Source organism: Tribolium castaneum, chromosome 7 (assembly GCF_031307605.1).
Source record: "Tribolium castaneum strain GA2 chromosome 7, icTriCast1.1, whole genome shotgun sequence".
NCBI classification, from domain to species: domain Eukaryota; kingdom Metazoa; phylum Arthropoda; class Insecta; order Coleoptera; family Tenebrionidae; genus Tribolium; species Tribolium castaneum.
In genome coordinates this window covers 17,721,820-17,739,965 of record NC_087400.1, presented here as the reverse complement: position 1 = coordinate 17,739,965, position 18,146 = coordinate 17,721,820, and the positions used below count along the sequence as shown (strand labels likewise).

General features: G+C 33.5%; 2 long non-coding RNA genes across 2 annotated transcripts; one reads left to right on the top strand and one right to left on the bottom strand.

The window, feature by feature from the left end:
* Nucleotides 1-2,832: 2,832 nt before the first annotated feature.
* LOC135266799 (uncharacterized) lies at nucleotides 2,833-4,069 on the top strand. The gene is made up of 2 exons (XR_010334958.1): nucleotides 2,833-3,787; nucleotides 3,850-4,069. It is a non-coding gene; the product is annotated as an uncharacterized LOC135266799 (long non-coding RNA).
* A 3,325-nt stretch (nucleotides 4,070-7,394) lies between these two features.
* On the bottom strand, nucleotides 7,395-15,961 carry LOC135266817 (uncharacterized). The gene is made up of 2 exons (XR_010335009.1): nucleotides 15,573-15,961; nucleotides 7,395-10,766 (listed from the first exon to the last, which is right to left on the bottom strand). It is a non-coding gene; the product is annotated as an uncharacterized LOC135266817 (long non-coding RNA).
* Nucleotides 15,962-18,146: the final 2,185 nt, after the last annotated feature.

Genomic DNA, 18,146 nt, shown 5'->3' with positions numbered 1-18,146 from the left:
GCATTTCATGATTTTTTCAGTGGAAAATTCTAACCTAAAATTCATAACACTTCACTAATTTATTGGTTTCTTGAGCCAAACTTTGTGTTCGCTGTGATCCATTACTCATAATCTTTAATTAGACAACTGTTTGATAACACTTTGTAATCAAAATTAGAAAGTAGAAGGGGTTGGTTTTGAAAAAGTAAGAGAGAGAATGAGTGGCTTTAAAAGAAAGTGAGGGAAAATGGGCGGGGTCAAGCTCAAAGTCAAGGTTGTCAAGGGCATTACGAAAATTTCTTTACTGTTTTCGACATAGTTCAAAAGTCATCACCAGAGAGCGTCTAGTTAATTTTATTTCCGAATAGCATGCGCAGTTTTGCAAAACGATTGACAGTAATGACGGTTTATTTTAAATGTTTTGTGAGTTGTGTGCATTTTGTGTAGAGTAATTTTAGTGATGTTTTAGTGTAGAAATTGCGTTTACCTCATCACGGAACGGGAATATTTAGATAAGTAAAACTTCATATTAGTAAGTATTTAAGTTGCAGTGGTGGTCCGAGTCAAGGATGGAAGAAAGAGGTCAAAGGGCGTATGCTTGCAAATTCCCCCTGTGTAATAGCGTTGCTTACCGTAAGGACCGCAATAAGAGGTTTTTCAAATCTCCTAGTGATCAAGGAATACAGCAGCTGTGGAAAACAATTTGTAACATCGAACCTGGCGTTCGATGTGAAAATTTTCGTATTTGTGAAGATCACTTTCGAGTTTCCGATTTTAGAGGTAGTCGCACACTGTGCCCTTTTGCCGTTCCAAAAGCTGTCTTCAATGATCGGGTTAATGACGAACATTCTTATTGTGGAACTGATGAAGGAATTTCAGAAGTAGAAATTGAAGACAACGTACTACCCTCCTGTGATTTAAAAGTTCTTGAATGTGATGTAAGTGAAGAACTTCCTTCATTAGCGAAGCCGGATTTAGCAGTGAATGAACAGTGTCAAAATTTTGAATCTGTAGAAGAAGTTTTGCCAGTTTCAAACATCATTACCGAAGATAATCAACCAAGTTGTTCATTCGCTGCTACAGAAGGTGCTAGTACATCAATCCAGAAGGGGCCGTACTCTTTTCTCTCTGAAACGTTTCAAAATTCTTTGGATATTTCCAAGCGAAAAGGAATTCTTTCAAAAATTGGTTTAAAAGAAAACGAGTTGACGCCCACTAAACGATTGATGTACAAAATTCATCGTGGCACCTTGTCGAGGATTTCGAAACTGTTTTGTCAAAAGAACGCGATCAATTGAAGAAATTGAAATTTTTATTTGAAAACGACAAGTTTGAAGTAATTTGTAATTTGTTAAATTTGATAAACAAGGAATTTATTAATTGCCAATTTCGAAATCATAAACTGCAACCATCAGCAAAACGTTATACAAATGAAATGAAATTGTTCGCGTTATCGATGTACAAAAGAAGTCCAAGATTGTACAGATATCTTCAAGTACATTTTGAACTTCCCTCACCTCGAGTTTTGAAACGTTTGCTAAATTCGGTTCATTTTGATCCTGGCTTTAATAACAATTTGTTGAACAGTCTACAGTGTCAAGTAAAGGACATGGATTCTTTAGATCGTCATTGCACATTATTATTTGACGAGATGAAGCTGAGCACTGCTCTTTACTATGACAAAAGTAGACAAGTCATTATCGGATTTTAAGATTTGGGTCATTTGGGTCGCTCCCTGAAATATGCGGATCATGCCCTTGTTTTAATAGCAAGAGGTATTCGTAAAAGATGGAAGCAGCCCATCGCGTATTATTTTACCGCTTCCACAATTTCGGCAGTTGCGTTGAAGCAAATTATTGTTAAAGCCGTAGAAAAATTAAAATCATTAGGACTGATTGTTCTTGCTACAGTCTGTGACCAAGGTGCTACCAATAGATCAGCTATGACACAGTTGTGTTCTTCGGTAAATGACACTCCTTTAGGTTATCATTTTGAAGTCGACGGTTCCAAAATTAATTGCATTTTTGATCCAGTACATTTATTGAAGAACACTAGGAACGCACTAATTGAAAATTTTATTGAATTCGCGCCAGGCAAGAGAGCAGATTTTGAGCACATCTTAATGGTTTTTGAATCAGATCAGAAAAAGAAATTTAGATCATTGCATAAATTATCTCGAGAAGATTTTAATTTCAAAAATTCTTACACAAAAATGAAAGTTTCTGTTGCTGCGCGTCAGTTGAGTTACAGTGTTGCCTGTGAGTTAGAAACGTATGTCTCACATAATCAATTACCACCAAATGCAGTTCACACCGCGGAATTTGTCCATTTAATTGATCAACTTTTTGATTCTTGTAATGGCACCACAAAATATTCTAAACGCGAGAGCAAACCATTGAGATGTGCAATTAGAGAAGATTCCCCACATATTAATTTTTGGACGGACCTTTTGGCAAAAATAAATAATTGGAAAATAATAAATAAAGCAACTGGTAAGAATGTTACTAACCAATTTCATTTCATTAATGGATGGAAAGTGACAATTCGTTCCATAATTGCAATTTGGCATGATCTTCAAAATTTGGGGTTGGAGTATTTGTGTGGTCGTGTTTTAAATCAAGATACGGTTGAAAATTTGTTCTGCTGTGTTCGACAGCATGGCATTGCAAATACCAACCCCACGTGTTTTCAATTTATGTCTGCTTTGAAGACGTATGTTCTTAACAATCTAGTTATGCCACGCAACTCTCAAAGCAACTGTAAAGATGATGGGGATTCTTTACTTGACAATTTGATGGCTCTTCTAAAAGAAGGTGTTCAAGATGACTCTGTTTCCGCTACGGATGTAGTGTTTGAGGATGAGTCGCTTGAACACCAAGACTTTTTTACCAATGTAAACGTGGAGGACATCCAGGGATTGGCCTATGTGTCAGGTTATATTGTCAAGAAAATGGCAGTCCCCGATTGTGCTCCATGTAAAGACGCTCTTCATTCCCCAGACGTGACTCCTGCACACACAACTATAATGTTCCGTGATGATGGTAAACGTCTTGTTTACGCATCTGAGAGTTTTATTAACTTTGTTAACGGAACTAATGAAGTTCTGTGTTTGTTTTTGAAAACATGTGCGAACAAAAATTCTTTGGAAGATCAGTTTAAGGGTTATTGTATGTCGAAAGACACTTTTCAAAATTTTTTCACTTGTTCCAGTCACAGTGCTCAGATGTTGGATGAGTTTTTCAAGGTTTCAATTCCCTTTTTAATCTTCAAATATATTAATGAAATTAACAAAGAATCGCAACATGCTGCGACTCGCGCTTTGAAAAAACATGTTTCAAAGATCCAGAAGTTCACAAATTAATTTAATTTTGTTGTTATATTATTTATATATTTTATTAGAATATTGTTTTTGTTTGTTTTGTTGAGAAAAGATTTTTTGTTTTTTAGAGCTTTTATTTTTATTTTGTTTTTGAATTTGTATTCGAATTCATTTTTTAGAGAAGGTTTTTTTTGTTATGTTTTTAGAATTGTTTTTTATTTTTATTTGTTTTTTCAGAATCAAGTTTTAGTTTACCATTATTTGGGGTGTACGGGAAATATTGGAAAAGTACCAAAACTTCTATTGGACGATCACGTTTTATATTTTAAAACGGCTTCAATAGATAAAGGCTTTTTCTACATATTTCCAACTCTCACCTATGACTCCAAGAAGTTATCTGTTAAGATAGCGGTCACACCCCGATAAACTGTGTTGATCCACAGGCTAAACTAGGTGAGGGGATGTCTACTCATTGCGAATAAACACAAGGTACGTTTTATTACTTGTTTTTATAATTGTAATAACTATTATTTTCGGTTTCTAAACGGGAGGCATCAACTTTTTGGCAATTATCCTCGTCTACCACATCTGGGCCTTCATAAAGCGCAATTTGAATCTAATGTGAGACTGGAAGTGCTTTATAAAACGGAAAAGTAAAGTGCTAGTTTTGTGGACTGTTAAAATTAAGTTGTACATGAGAAAATTACTCAATATGTTTTACTTTAAAATGTATTTTGTAGTACTATAATTAATAAAACCGTTTTTTTTAAATAGTGTAAATTTGTTAGTCCCGTGTTTAGTGATAATAATTTTACAGGTTGTATATACAAACTTTGGGTATATTAATTCAATTTTTGTATAAAACCAGTAATGCAAACTAATAAGGGTACATACATAAAATACGCAATGTTCAAATTGGGCGCGGTTTTTCAATTTCCAATATGGTGGATTCAGTTTCTCACCGGACCGCACGTAGCGCTATCAGCATTAATTTGTTTCCTCAAAATAACACGGCTCTGTCACTTCTTAACCTTTATATTCTTTGTTCAGGGGCCCGGTAGGCACTTGTTGCTGGGCATGGAAAGTGTGGATATGTTTAAGAGTGAAGATTGTTCGGTTCGCGGCCAGATTTATTGTTCTCACGTTCTTCAAATGTGCTCGGATAAAACATAATGAATAACTTGGCAATGAGTATGCAGTGTATTCGGACTTGGTTTCTACAATTTTCGCAATAACTAACTGGTTTGCATTTGTGCTACTGATTGACAATTCTACTGGTTTTCAAGGTAAGTGTTGTAATTAGTGTTATATCTGAAAAGTTTCGTTTGAATGTCGGGGACTTAAATGATTTTGTAGAAAGGTTGGGCGCTTGGTGCTCAAGCATGGTCGAGATTAGTAGAGATTATCGGCACAGAAATAGGGTTGCCAAGTCGCCAGCCTCCGATTACCGAACACTAAATAATAATAAAAATAATACCCCTGACATGCGACAGTTTGTCGCTTTTGCGTCAACCCAAGCGGAGAAATATTTTTTGTTTATAATTAATATTATTAATTAATAATAAATTATTAATACTAATTATACATACATTATAATTAATATTATCTATATTATTAATTAAGTGAAATCATTATTCAAAAGTTTTATTTGAAACTTCAACAATATAAATAAGTGCATGTTTGTACAACATAACATTTATTATATAACATAATAACATTTATTAAACCAACAAACAATAATACGCTCACAACTAACTTAACATCAAATAACAAAACAGAATAAGACTATTAATATGATAACAAAAATATACATATTACTTATTTAAAAATATGTACTTTTTTGGCTTTTAGCGGCACTCAGTATTGTTGGATACTTTTTAATAAAATCTGCGAATTCCGTGCAATTCATATCAAAATTTAGTTTTGTTTGCAACTCTGCTTTTACTGTGTCTGTTCGCAGACGATTGCGCTCGTCTGTCCATATATTTCCCATGATTGAAAATACCCTTTCACAATAAGCATTACTGATTGGTATGGAATAAACAAATTGCACAATCTTTAATAAATTTGGAAAATTACCGCAAGCAAAAAGTTCCATCCACTTCTCAACCGCTGATTTATTCATTGCTATTAATTCAGGCAATTTTTTTTTCAAAATTCCAAACTCATTATGGAGTTCATCTACGTCAATATGATCCGCCAACTTTAAACTCTCCACACAATTTTCAAGAGTATGCCACTCAAATTCAGAACGTAGATTAAACATTTTTAGAATTCACCAAATTCGGAGTTTATTTTATTTGCGTTAGTGGCATTACTTAGACGCCTCAATGCAGCATTGGCTTTATAAAAATTGTCCTGGCGTTTTTGCTTCAAATTAACAATAAGATTTTCAATAATCTCATACAGCTCAGGAGAAGCGCAGGTTTTATTCTCTAAAGCTAACACCACATTGTGGAATAAACCACTAATATGATGCACAAAATATAAATACTTTTCCGGAATAGAAACATTATTCTCACTTGGGTCAGATGCTGCATCATCGATTACAAATTTCCAAATTAGCTTATCGCAATTATCTTCACCTTGGCTGAGAAAGTAAGATTTTAAGGCAGGCCATTTTTCCGTTATCCGACAAATTGCTGGATATAACGATAACCACCATGTTGGGACATGACGAAGAATCTGAGCCCATTCAATCTCTACAAACTCACCAAAATCTTTGAGCGACTCATCATTTTTTGCAGATGAAGAAAATTCATTATAAATTTTAATTATCAAAGTTTCCACATCCATTGAAAGAACCTTTGCCGCAAACTTAGAAGCATTATTAATTACATGGCAATTGCAATTGGCCGAAATCAAACCCGGAACATCATTTTTTAAGTGAATAAAAACCGAATTATGTTTTCCGTAATTTACAGAAGCATTATCTGCAGCATAAGATGATATTTTGTCAATAGGCAGATTACATTTTTGAAGAATCATTTTGATTTTGTGGTAAATTGCCTGTGAAGTTTCATTAGCATCTTCATAGAAATCCAAAATTGGCTCTTTTATACCGACACGCACATCAAAGTAACGAATGCAAAGCGGAAATAATTTCCTATTGCCTTTATTAGAAGCATCACTGGCAATAGAAAAAAAGCTAGAAGTTTCTAAATCTTCTAGTACTAGCTGTACAGAGAATGGTACAAGAACATTTTCACAAATTGCGGCACATTTAGTTCTTCCACAAGACATCTTTCTGACTATTTCAGAATCTGAAAATACTTTTTTGTTAACTTTTGAACCGCAATCTATTGATAAATATGAATGATGATGTTGTATGCCATGAAACGTCTTAGTAAGTTCAGTTATAGTGGTGTTCGTGTCTACGGAAGTTCCCGGTTGTCTTAGAAATGAATCCATAAATTTATTAGCTTTTTCTGCTCTTTCTTTATTTTGATGTCCCTGTGCGGTATGGTGTTTTTTAACTGCAGTTATGCCGTCCCATTTTATGGTAAACGAGGTACCGCAAATTTTACATTTTGCTAATTCATCAGAATTAAGGTCCTTTGTCAGCCACTTATAAGAGTCTTCCCATGCTTTACTATAACCACAAAGACGTCTTTTGCGACTGCCGACCTCGGGTTGCTAAAATCGAACAGTTTTTAAGAATTAATAAATAATTAACATTAAGCAAACTCAAACCTTTTCCATTTTTACACTTTTAGAAATAAATATACGCAGTCGCAGTGTGATCTAATAACACTTGTCAAAAAGGAAACTTTCGGCATTGCTGCAATTCCGCATAGCATTGGGTAAAGTTAACAGATGGCGTGCGAAAACAAAATTATCAAAAAAATAACCTATTTGCAAAAATTACCGAACAAATTGTTGTTCAGTTTGTCCTTCGTTCCGGACACGAACAATAATAGTATATTATTACACGAGCAAGTAAAGAAGGTTTTTATCCACAAAAATGAAGTTTGCTGCACGAGCCGAAGGCGAGTGCATGTAATCATTTGAATGGATAAAAACCTTTACTTGCGAGTATAATACTATACTTTATCTACGATCAAATAACCAAAAAAAAAACACGAATTAAAATAAATTCTTAGTTGATCAATTTTAATTCTTTTGAACATTAAACTATAATTTTATCTACGATTAAATAACCAAAAAGAAAAATACATTTTTAGTTGGTTAATTTTAATACTTTTGGATATGAATATATTAGTTAGTTACATTGTCATTTTTATTATAAATGTTAATGGTAAAGTTAGAACAATTATTGAAAGTAAAAGGAGGATCCTTGCCAAGATTAATTTCGCAATTATTCTTGGTTACAGCTGTGGTACTGTCAACTTTTGTAGTTGTACATTGAACATTACTTACAGATGTGCTTGTACACGGTCTGTTAACTTCTCTTAAAATTGTATTACCTATTTGAAGTTTATTGTTTAAGTTGTTATCTATGTACCCCTCAGCCACGCTTGTTGACCGCCATGCCCCATGTCGCTTGAGGGCGGTAATATCAGCACCTCCATCAACCAAAAGTGTGGCAGATGATCTCCGTAGGCAATGACCTGTATATAACTGAGGATTTTGAAGATTCAAAAAAGTAGCAACACTCTTCGGCATGGCAGCTAGCTTGTTAATATCTATTTTTTGCGATGAACACTTATTATTTTGAAAATTCAAGAAAAAAGATGAACATTGTATATTGGTTGGACGAAGATTCATATATTTTTTGCAAATATAGTAATATTCTCCCGTTACTGTAAAACTCCTAGAAACTTTTGTTTTGGTATCGGGAATTTTGACAAGCAAAGCTCGATCTAAATCTTCGATGTGCTCTAGTTTTATTGCATGCAATTCTTGAGATCTGCAGGCACCCATTATACCCATTATTACAGCCACCTTGAAGAAATGCAGGTATTTAATAATTTGTATATAACAGTTTGTGTTTTTTACCTTCGTTACAAGATATTTTTCATCTGTTGCTTTCTCGATAAACTCCTTTATATTTTCAGAAGATAAAGTTTTCGATTTTTTAGGTTTGTATGTCTCAGATTTGCGCTTCAAAAATGCTTGAAATTTTTTATAGTTCTCAATATGTATATCGTGACGAATGACTAACGTACTTTTAAGCATTGAGTAGTAACTCCAAAGAGAAGAAGATGAATACTTTTCTGCAAGCATCACAAAATAACTTAATATAATATTTTCAGAAAAAGAAGTTGTATTTTTTTCTGCGCGCCATTTTAAAAACCTTTCATAAACACACTCATATTTGTGCCGCGATTTTTGTGGTAGAAGATTTTCTATTGCACTCGTTGCGATATTGCGAATGTCAGGTGGCGTGCAGGTCATTTTATTCTCTTCTTCCAACATTTTAAATAACTTTCTGTCACAAAAAACTGCTTGAACAATCACAGATTTCACTACTAGTTCCGACTAAATAATTAGCTGTTTGTTTTTGTTGTCAGCTGATTTGGCTTGTTTGATTATATTGCTGCGGTTACGGCACACAATTGCCAACATAAAAGTGGTGGAAAAGATAAAATTCCAATATTTTCAATTTTGATTGGTCCCAATCCCAATGGATAAAAAATTCTGTCAATTTTACCCATGGGTGAAAACCAATTAGAGACTTCTTTTAATTTGTCGAAATTATGTTTCTGAATAAGCAGTTGGCTTTTTTAAAAATTTTATTTCAAGTAATTACAAGCGCGGTGAGACATAGAGTGTCTCCCCTCTACAATTTAGCATATATTTATAATATAAAAAATGTTTACTAAGCATTAAGCACTAAGGGGATATTTTGCACATATAATTCCTCCCCTCTTAGCCCGAAACTCCGGAGAGGAACTAAAATTTGGCATCGCGGGGTAGTTCTACTGGCTCAGGGGCTTCTTCCGTTTGGTTTCTTCGCCGAAATGCTATCTTCTGCATCATAAACCAGATGGCTAAGGCTAGAAATACAAAATACAATATAGCAGTTCCGGTTAGGTGCCAAATATTTTTGCTATCTTCGTAGGGGTACATCTGAAGTCGAGGCAGGTTGTTAGTTAAACTTGTAACTTGAAGGGTCCTCAAGGTTAGCTTGGGAATCTTCACATTATTTCTTGCGGGAAGTCTGAAGTCTTCTAGGATTATGGGTTTTCCTTCAGTTGTGTCATTAAAAATCAGAAGTTGATCATTGACGTATTTTTGGCAGTTTAGTTGATTTTCGAAGAGAAAGACACCTTGGATTTGGTGTTGTGCCAAAACATTGGAGCAAGAAGTTTTGATGGAAACTGGTACCGGAAAAATGCCTAGATACTGATTAATTTCGGGAACGAATTCGAGAGTTTGGAGCCTGTTGAGCTGGATTGGAAGACATTTTTCGAACGTGTTTTTAAATAGGATTTCCATTTGACAAGAAATATTAACATAGGTCCTTAATTCATTTTTACAGAAGTATTCCTTTTGGATTTTGTCACAGATGTCTGTTAACGGCCACAAATAGGACTCGCCTTTTAAAACATATTTTGCAGATGGTATGATTGTTTGAAATTTCTGGTCTGGAAGAGGTATTAAGTAAAATAATTCTAATTCACGTGTTTCGTACAAAGGAAAAGAAAGAAAATAAATTATTTCGAATTCTTTAATGACACATTTGGTTGACAAAATTCTTTTATAATTTTGAATGTTTTCAGATTTTACAGGAAATGGTAAATGATTTTTATAAATAGATTCGATTTTCAAAAGTTCTTTGAAAAGTTCTTCATTTGTTATTATGCTTGGGTGAACAGTTTGTAATTTACAAAATGCCAATGAATTTTCAATATCTTGAGCAATATTCAAAATTACATTGAATAAATGACTAAGCTGGTTCAAGGTGTCTTTGATAAATAAAGTGTTTATTTGATTTCTTGTGACGTTTTGGAATTTTGATGTTAACGAGTACAATGCTCTCTCGTTATGTTCGATATCCTTTATAGTTTTTTCGAATTTATTAATTATTTCTTGATTAATTGAATATTGATTAGTCAGTTGATGTGCGATGTTATTTTGATTTTGTTTTATTGTGTTAATGACACTAGTTATTCTTTCATTATCTTCGGAGTCCATATTTCCTGTAATAGTTTTTATGATTGATCCTAATATGTTAACTAATCCTCTTTTTGCTCGTTTATTTTGGAAAAATGGGTAAAGTTTTTCGTCTACAAGATTAATGTTATAATGAATAATTTTTAAATAATTTTGAATTTCTTTTTGAGTTTCAGTTTCATTAGCCGTTGAGTTTTTCACGATTTCTAAGTAGGTTTGCAATTTATTATATTCTGTTAAAAGACCGGAAATATCAAAATAGTGGATCATGTGATGGGAAGAAGATTGAAGCCTTGCTTTACCTAAATTTATGGGAAGGATGCCAGGGTTATTTGTAATGTTTCGGTCTGACGAAACGGTAACCATTAGCCAGGTTACGAAGATGTACCTGCAATGGAATTTTCTTGTTTAGTTGGTCGTTTAACATTATCCATATGGAGTTTATTAAATTTTCTGCCGGTTTTTGATTTATTGATTTTAGGTTTTATCGTTTTACGGTCACGATTTGTCTCTAAAATTTCTTCTTTCTTATATCGGTTTCGAACTTTTGATCTAAAATTACTTTTTACGAAGACTGTGTCAGGTAATTTAGTTGGTATGTTTTCCCTATTTTCATTTAATTTGGTTATTAATTTTTCTTTGTTTTCTGTTAGTCGTTTGTTAATTTCTTTAAAAATGATTTGCAGTTTTTCTTTATGAGACTGTAAATGGTTGTTTAAAATTACATATTCTAAATTAATATCTCCAATTTCTTGTTCATTGTTCAAATTCAAAACATTGAAAGGGGTTAGTTTTGTGGTACTGTGGATGGAATTATTATAGGCAATTGTGGCATATAAAATTTTTGTTGAGATTGGGTCTTTAGAAAATTCAGGACGATTGTTGAGTAAATTTAGATGTTCTAAAAATGTTGAATGGAAACGCTCTATAAGTCCATTACTTGCTGGGTGATGAGGGCTACAGAAATGGACATCAATTTTGTGAAGTCGGAAAAATTCTGTTACAACACCGTTATCGAATTCTGATCCATTATCAGTTATAATCAAACTGGGGACAGAATGATGACTAAAGAAAATCAGTAATTTTTTCATTATTTCTATTGCTTGCATGTTTTCGAGTAGATATACTTGAGCATATTTACTGAAAGCATCAATGATTGTTAAAAATTTGTGGGATTGGTATTTTAATACGTCTATATGAACAATCTCGAATGGTTTGGTTGGTGTCGGAGTCAAATTGAATTTTAGCTTCAATGGTTTGCGGTCGTATTTTACAGCTTTACATATTTCACATTTATTGATAAAATTTTGAATAGCTTTTTGCATGTTAGGCCAATAGTAACGGGATGAAATTTTCTGTAAGGTTTCATTAATGCCACGATGATTAGATTTACCGTAATGGTAGTTTTGAATTATAGCAATTTGTTCTTCGGGTGATTCGACGTCTTCTAAAATTTTAAGGTGTCTTTTAAATAGTATTGATTCATTGAAATGTTCTCTTAAAATGTTTCCGGTTATTTCATAAAGTTCGTCCGATGCGAAGTGACATGCATATGATACTTGGGGTATAACATAATTTTTTATAAAGTTTAGGATATTATTTTTCGAATCATTGCGTGAAATTTGGACTGTTATTCTTTGTTTTGAATTTTCAAATAATTTGATTACTACTGGATCTGAAGGATTGTTTGTAACGGAAATGAATTGAATTTGATTTTTGCCAAAATTTAACGGGTCTTCAGAAATAGGTATTAAACAGACGGGGTTTTCTTTGTTAGTATGAATTGTAATGTTATCGTCGCTTTCATGGATATTTTGGTCCAAATCTTTATCGGGTTCTACGCGGGTAGAACTTATGTCATCTTCTTTATTAATGAGTTCTTGATTAAATTTTTTTATATATTCGAATATTGGTTTATCCGAATAATCTGTTTCTGGTTCGGAATTGTCTGGGGTTGTAGCCATGTTTAAATTTGGAGGTCGCGATAAAGCGTCGGCGTTACTATTTAATTTTCCTTTTTTATAGTGGATTTCGTAATCAAATTCTTCAAGACGTAAACGCCATCTGACTAATTTAGAGTTAGGCTCTTTAAGCGAAAAAAGCCATTTTAGTGGTTGATGATCGGTGACTATTTTAAATTTTCGTCCATACAAATAAGGGCGAAAATATTTGGTTGCCCAAACAATGGCAAGCAGCTCCTTTTCGATTGTGGAGTAGTTAATTTCATGTTCGTTCAGGGTTCGCGAGGCGAATGCGACAGGTAAATCGCTACCGATGGTTCCTTGTGAGAGAACAGCACCAATGGCGTAATTACTTGCATCAGTCGTCAAAATAAATTGTTTATCAAAATCTGGGTATTGTAAGATAGGATCATTGGTTAAAAGGTTTTTGCAAAATTCAAAACAATTTTTGTAATCAGTTTCATTTGGGTCAATTTTATGGTCTTTCTTTAGTCGAATAGTTAATGGTTTTGTAATTTTTGCGAAATTTTTAATGAATTTTCGGTAGTATCCAATTAAACCAAGAAAACCTTTGAGTTGTTTCGGTGTTGTTGGAATACTATAGTCTAAAATAGCTTTAATTTTGTCTGGATTTGGTTTTATACCTTCCGGGGTAATGACGTGTCCTAAATAATTTACTTCTTTTTTTAAAAATTCGCTTTTATCCAATTGTATCTTAAAGTTAAATTTGCGTAGTCGGTCAAAAACAGCTGTTAATTTTTGAATTTGTTCTTGTAAGGATGTCGAGAAAACAATTATGTCGTCTAAATACACGATGCAACAGTTATTTACGATACCGCGTAATACATTGTCCATCACACGTTGGAATGTTGATGGGGCGTTTTTCAAGCCGAAGGGCATTCTGACGAATTCGTAATGCCCATTTTCTACCGTAAATGCAGTTTTTTGGACATCGTTTGGGTCTACTTCTATCTGGTGGAAACCGGAAGCAAGATCGATTGTGCTAAAATATTGGCTACGACCCAGCTTATCGAGTATGTCATTGATATTTGGTAAGGGGTAACGATCTTCGACTGTTTGTTCGTTAAGTTTTCGATAGTCGATGACTATTCTCCATTTGCGTTGCCCGGAAGCGTCTAATTTTTTGGGTACTATCCAAATTGGAGAGGACCATGGCGAATCAGAAGGTCGGATTATGCCTTGTTTTAGCATTTTGGATATTTGATTTTGTACCTCCGTTTTGTGAATGTGGGGGTAACGATATGTTTTAGTGTGTATGGGAGTCTCGTCCTTCAAATTAATTTTGTGTTTCACTGCATTTGTAAATGTTAGGTTGTCAGAATCAAAATAAAAAATGTCTGAATAAGATTTCAGCAACTTTACTAAATTTTGACGCTCTTCTTTGTTACAGTGGTCTAATCTTACTTTGGAGAAATCAAAATTTTGTGCTTGAGGTTCAAGGTTGTTTAAATTTGGTATATCAAATTGGTCCTGTGGAATCACTTCAAATGGATGAGAGATGTCGACTTTTGTATGTTTGTTAGTAGGGTTTATTAACGACGTTAAAGCGAAATTATTTTCGACTTTAATGAGACTTTCGTGAATTTCTAGGTCTGAAAATGTATGTTTTGGTAAAAGGGCAGTTCCATTTTTAACGTTTGCAATCTTAATTTTTATTACTTGTTCGGAATTTGGCGGGACTTCGATATGATTATTGTAATCACATAATTTTTTAAAGATTATATCGATTTGGGTATTGGGAAGAAAGAGTTTGCCCAAGTTAAGGTCAATGTTTGCTTGGAGTTGTTTTAAATTATCAATGCCAAGTAAACAATCGAAATATTTGTGAAATTTGAATATATGGAACTTAACGATTTTAGTTTTACTTTTAAAAATTTTGGGACAGGGTATGGAAACGCTAAATTGTTCTTTTGTACAACCGTGCGCTGTAGAAATAATAAACGGGTCATTTTTTATTAATTTAGCAAAGTGAAGTTTTGCTTTTTCTGGATTTATAAACGATTTCGTGGAACCAGTGTCGATTAAGCATTTTAATTTACAGTTTGGAAAGGGTATAACGATATAAGGCAATTGTGAAGGGTTGTCGTCAATATTTAATAATTCAACATGTCCGAGGCTGCTTCTTCTAAAAAAGGTTCTGAATATTGTTCAAAATTTGGTTCAAAAAATGAGGTTGATGCACCGTTATTTGTTTCATTATTATCATCAGGACATTCTTGAATTTCAGATTGGTCATTTACTTCATTTTCGTTGTTGTGCAATTCTTCCGCGTACCAATTTTGCTGAGGTTGTCGAAAATTATAATTTGGTTTATTTGGAACTGTGTTTCTGGTACTTATACTCATTGGAACTGGTTTGTCTAATTGGGTTTGTCGTGGTTTAAAAACGTTAGATTGATTTCGGTTTTGGTTGAAATTTTGCTGACGGTTAAAATTTTGGTGTGGTTGAGGTAAGGGTTTGTACACCATTGGGTTTGGTCTGTTGTGATTAGTTTGGGGTTTTGTAAATTTGGTCTTGTCATTTATGTTGAAATCATTGGTCAAAATTCGTAAAGCGTCGCCCAAACTTGCCGGTTGTCTAGTGGATAAATAATCTCCTAAGGGGTTGTTTAAATGTTTTAGAAAAACTCTTAGGGCCAAATGATTCGAATTTTGAATTAATGCGTCTCTGGCAGTAACGACTACTTGGGTCGAAATATAGCTGATTTGCAGATTCAAGTTTTCTTGAATTCTTGTGAAAAATTCTAGTGGTTTCAGGTTGCCCTGTCGCAAATTACACAATTCGATGGTTAACGTCTGTAAGTCACGTTTGTCCGCGTATGTTGCTAATAACGCAGTTTTGAGGTCGTTCCAGTTTTTAATTTGATACGAAGCTATGTGAGCAGCAGCTTCACCTTTTATTTTATTTTTTATCGATTTTATTAATAAGGTATTTTGAAAATCATTTGCATCTTGTACATTGTAAAACTTATTAATTAACTGTTCACTTGTAGCAATGAACTCGCTTAATAAAGCTTGATTTCCGGTAAATTCCGGTAAAATCTGTAAATATTCAAATTTAAATAATTGTTGATTTTCTGGCATTTTTAATTTTTATTTTTCTTAATACTCAAAAATTTCAAACAATTAATTTTTCGGTTTTCGCCCGAATTTGATAAGATTGGTGCAATTTTTCGAGTCCGAATTTGTTGCAAAATGACATCTACGACTCACCAACTGTACTCCATCTGCCAACGTTGTCTTCAGGTTTTTTCGATAGGCGTCAAAGCGTTGAAACGCACCGTCTTTTGATTGGAAGTCCGTGGAGTTGTCCAGGTCCAGCGGCCACTAGGTGAAAGTCCTCACGCACTTGTTGGGTTCACAATTTTTCGGTGAAAGTCCACAACTTAGATTTTTGGAGGTTCACTTTTTTGGGCACAAGACGTTTCGCCTATCCTACTGACTGCGCCAATTATGTTTCTGAATAAGCAGTTGGCTTTTTTAAAAATTTTATTTCAAGTAATTACAAGCGCGGTGAGACATAGAGTGTCTCCCCTCTACAATTTAGCATATATTTATAATATAAAAAATGTTTACTAAGCATTAAGCACTAAGGGGATATTTTGCACATATAATTTCGATGGATAAAATGAAAATTTACAGTGGAACTTTCACAACAGTAATGGTTATATTATTTGATGATCGTAGATAAAGTAAATTACCGAACAGTCCGGACGAAATCAGGACGGTTGGCAACCCTACACAGAAAACGTTTATATACCAACCTTCAGTCGAAAATATGCTGGAGCCAGTTTGATCCAAATACGTATTGCTATTTTGTTCATATTAAAAGACTTCGATATTTATTAGCTAAAATAGCTTATGGAAAGTTTTAAAGTTAGGGGTAATTTTATTTTTGGTCGCACTCCCAACCCACATAGCACCAATATTCCCCAGTACTTCCTATTTTAGTCCCACATGGGAATATTCCCTTAGGATGATGATGGGAAAGATTTGGGAATTCTATGCTAAGCCTATTGGGAATTCTTAGGGAATAGTTCGGGACCAACCTAAGGAAATCCTATTGAGAATCAATCAAAATCCAAAATATTGATACAGTTAACAGCTAAACTGACTCATTCGTATTATCAATGGTGCCATGAATTTCAACACTTTCAAATTAATCATACTTGTATAAAAAATGAATAAAATTTTACTTTTAAAATTATGTTATACAACTTAACTGAAACTTATTGGCAGCAGAATTTAAATGTACTAAAATTCTATTTTGGTATTAATTAAATATTAATTTTATTTGAAATATATTTTAAACTGAACAATTTTAGCGCCCATTAGTTGATTCAAAACTATAAAAATGTCAACATCGCATTTCACTGAATTATTTTTTTAAATAAAATTATTAAAATTGTAAAATAGTTATTAATTATTGGATCTCTGATTGAAATTATAAATTACATTATCTGTTATTTTTTTGAAGTACATGAATAATTTATATTAGCTAATTTTGAAAGAAAATGCGACGTTGGCTTTTTTATAGTTTTGAAACAGCTAATATATTTAAAATAGGCATCGGTAATCATCGAGATTCAAGGATTCGACCTCGGTGGTCGAATGTGATTGGCGACTCCAAGCGAAGCCGTATTTATGAATGATTCTGGAGTCGCCTTTCTAGTGAAATTGTTGGTACTAATTAGTTTTGCCAACCCATTTCCCTAATTTTTTACTACGTGTTTACTATGTTCAAACGAACAATTTTCTTCTTTTCTACAAAATTACAAACTTTCTAGCACGGTTGTCGCAATCGTGCACCGACCCAGGCAAACACCGACAACCAAACTACTTCATAATTACATTTAACTTTTGATTACAAATTTCACATTAGGATAACCATTGTTTTATATTTACTGTTTTAGTTTGTAGTTTCAATTTGTATATAACAAAATTATTTTTATAATGTAGTGGGGCGTAGTCAGGATGAACATAACACATAAACATAAACACCATTTAGATGATTTATTAAGATGTCGATAGATTAAATGATTAAAATGAAAAGCATGTTAACCGGCCGGCAGCTGTCTTAGGAGAGAGCACAGAATAACAGGTTTTACAGAAACGCATCTGTCCTTGTCCCGATAGAGCGAAAGTGTCACTAGCACATCTATTGTGGCCAGCGCGTACTAAGTGTTATCGCGGGCGATTTGAATTGCCCGTAGTTACTTTTCTTTTAAAGTTTGATTGCATTTTTCGTATTGTTTGTAAATATTCACAACAATAGTTGCTAATAACACTTTCTGATGTTAGACAACTATTGTTGCTGAATATTTACAAAAAATACGAAAAATAAAATATGAGAATAAATAAAGACAATAAACTTTTAATAAAAATTTATTATCACTAGTCAATATACACAATTCGATAACTATAAACTAATGATTGATCCATCAAATTATTTATATTTCCACAATAAAAATGTTCAAAAAAGCACACACACGAAAAAAACCACAAAACAGTACTAATTTCACATAAAACAAAGCCGAAGGCGAACACCAAACAAACCAAGCACAAAATAGCGATTTGCACAATGGCAACTGTCACAGGTCCACTGTTAATTTCTGCCGATATTATAGGTAGCTTCGCTAAAATTGACTATACGTGTGTGCGACATCTGCGATGGCAAGCCGAACTACAGTCGATTTTGAATTTGGCGCCTATACTTGGCTTGGTGCATTTAGGTTTCACCCTTCGACCATATATCATATAGACTGGGCAAGGTGAGATTTGTTTTGA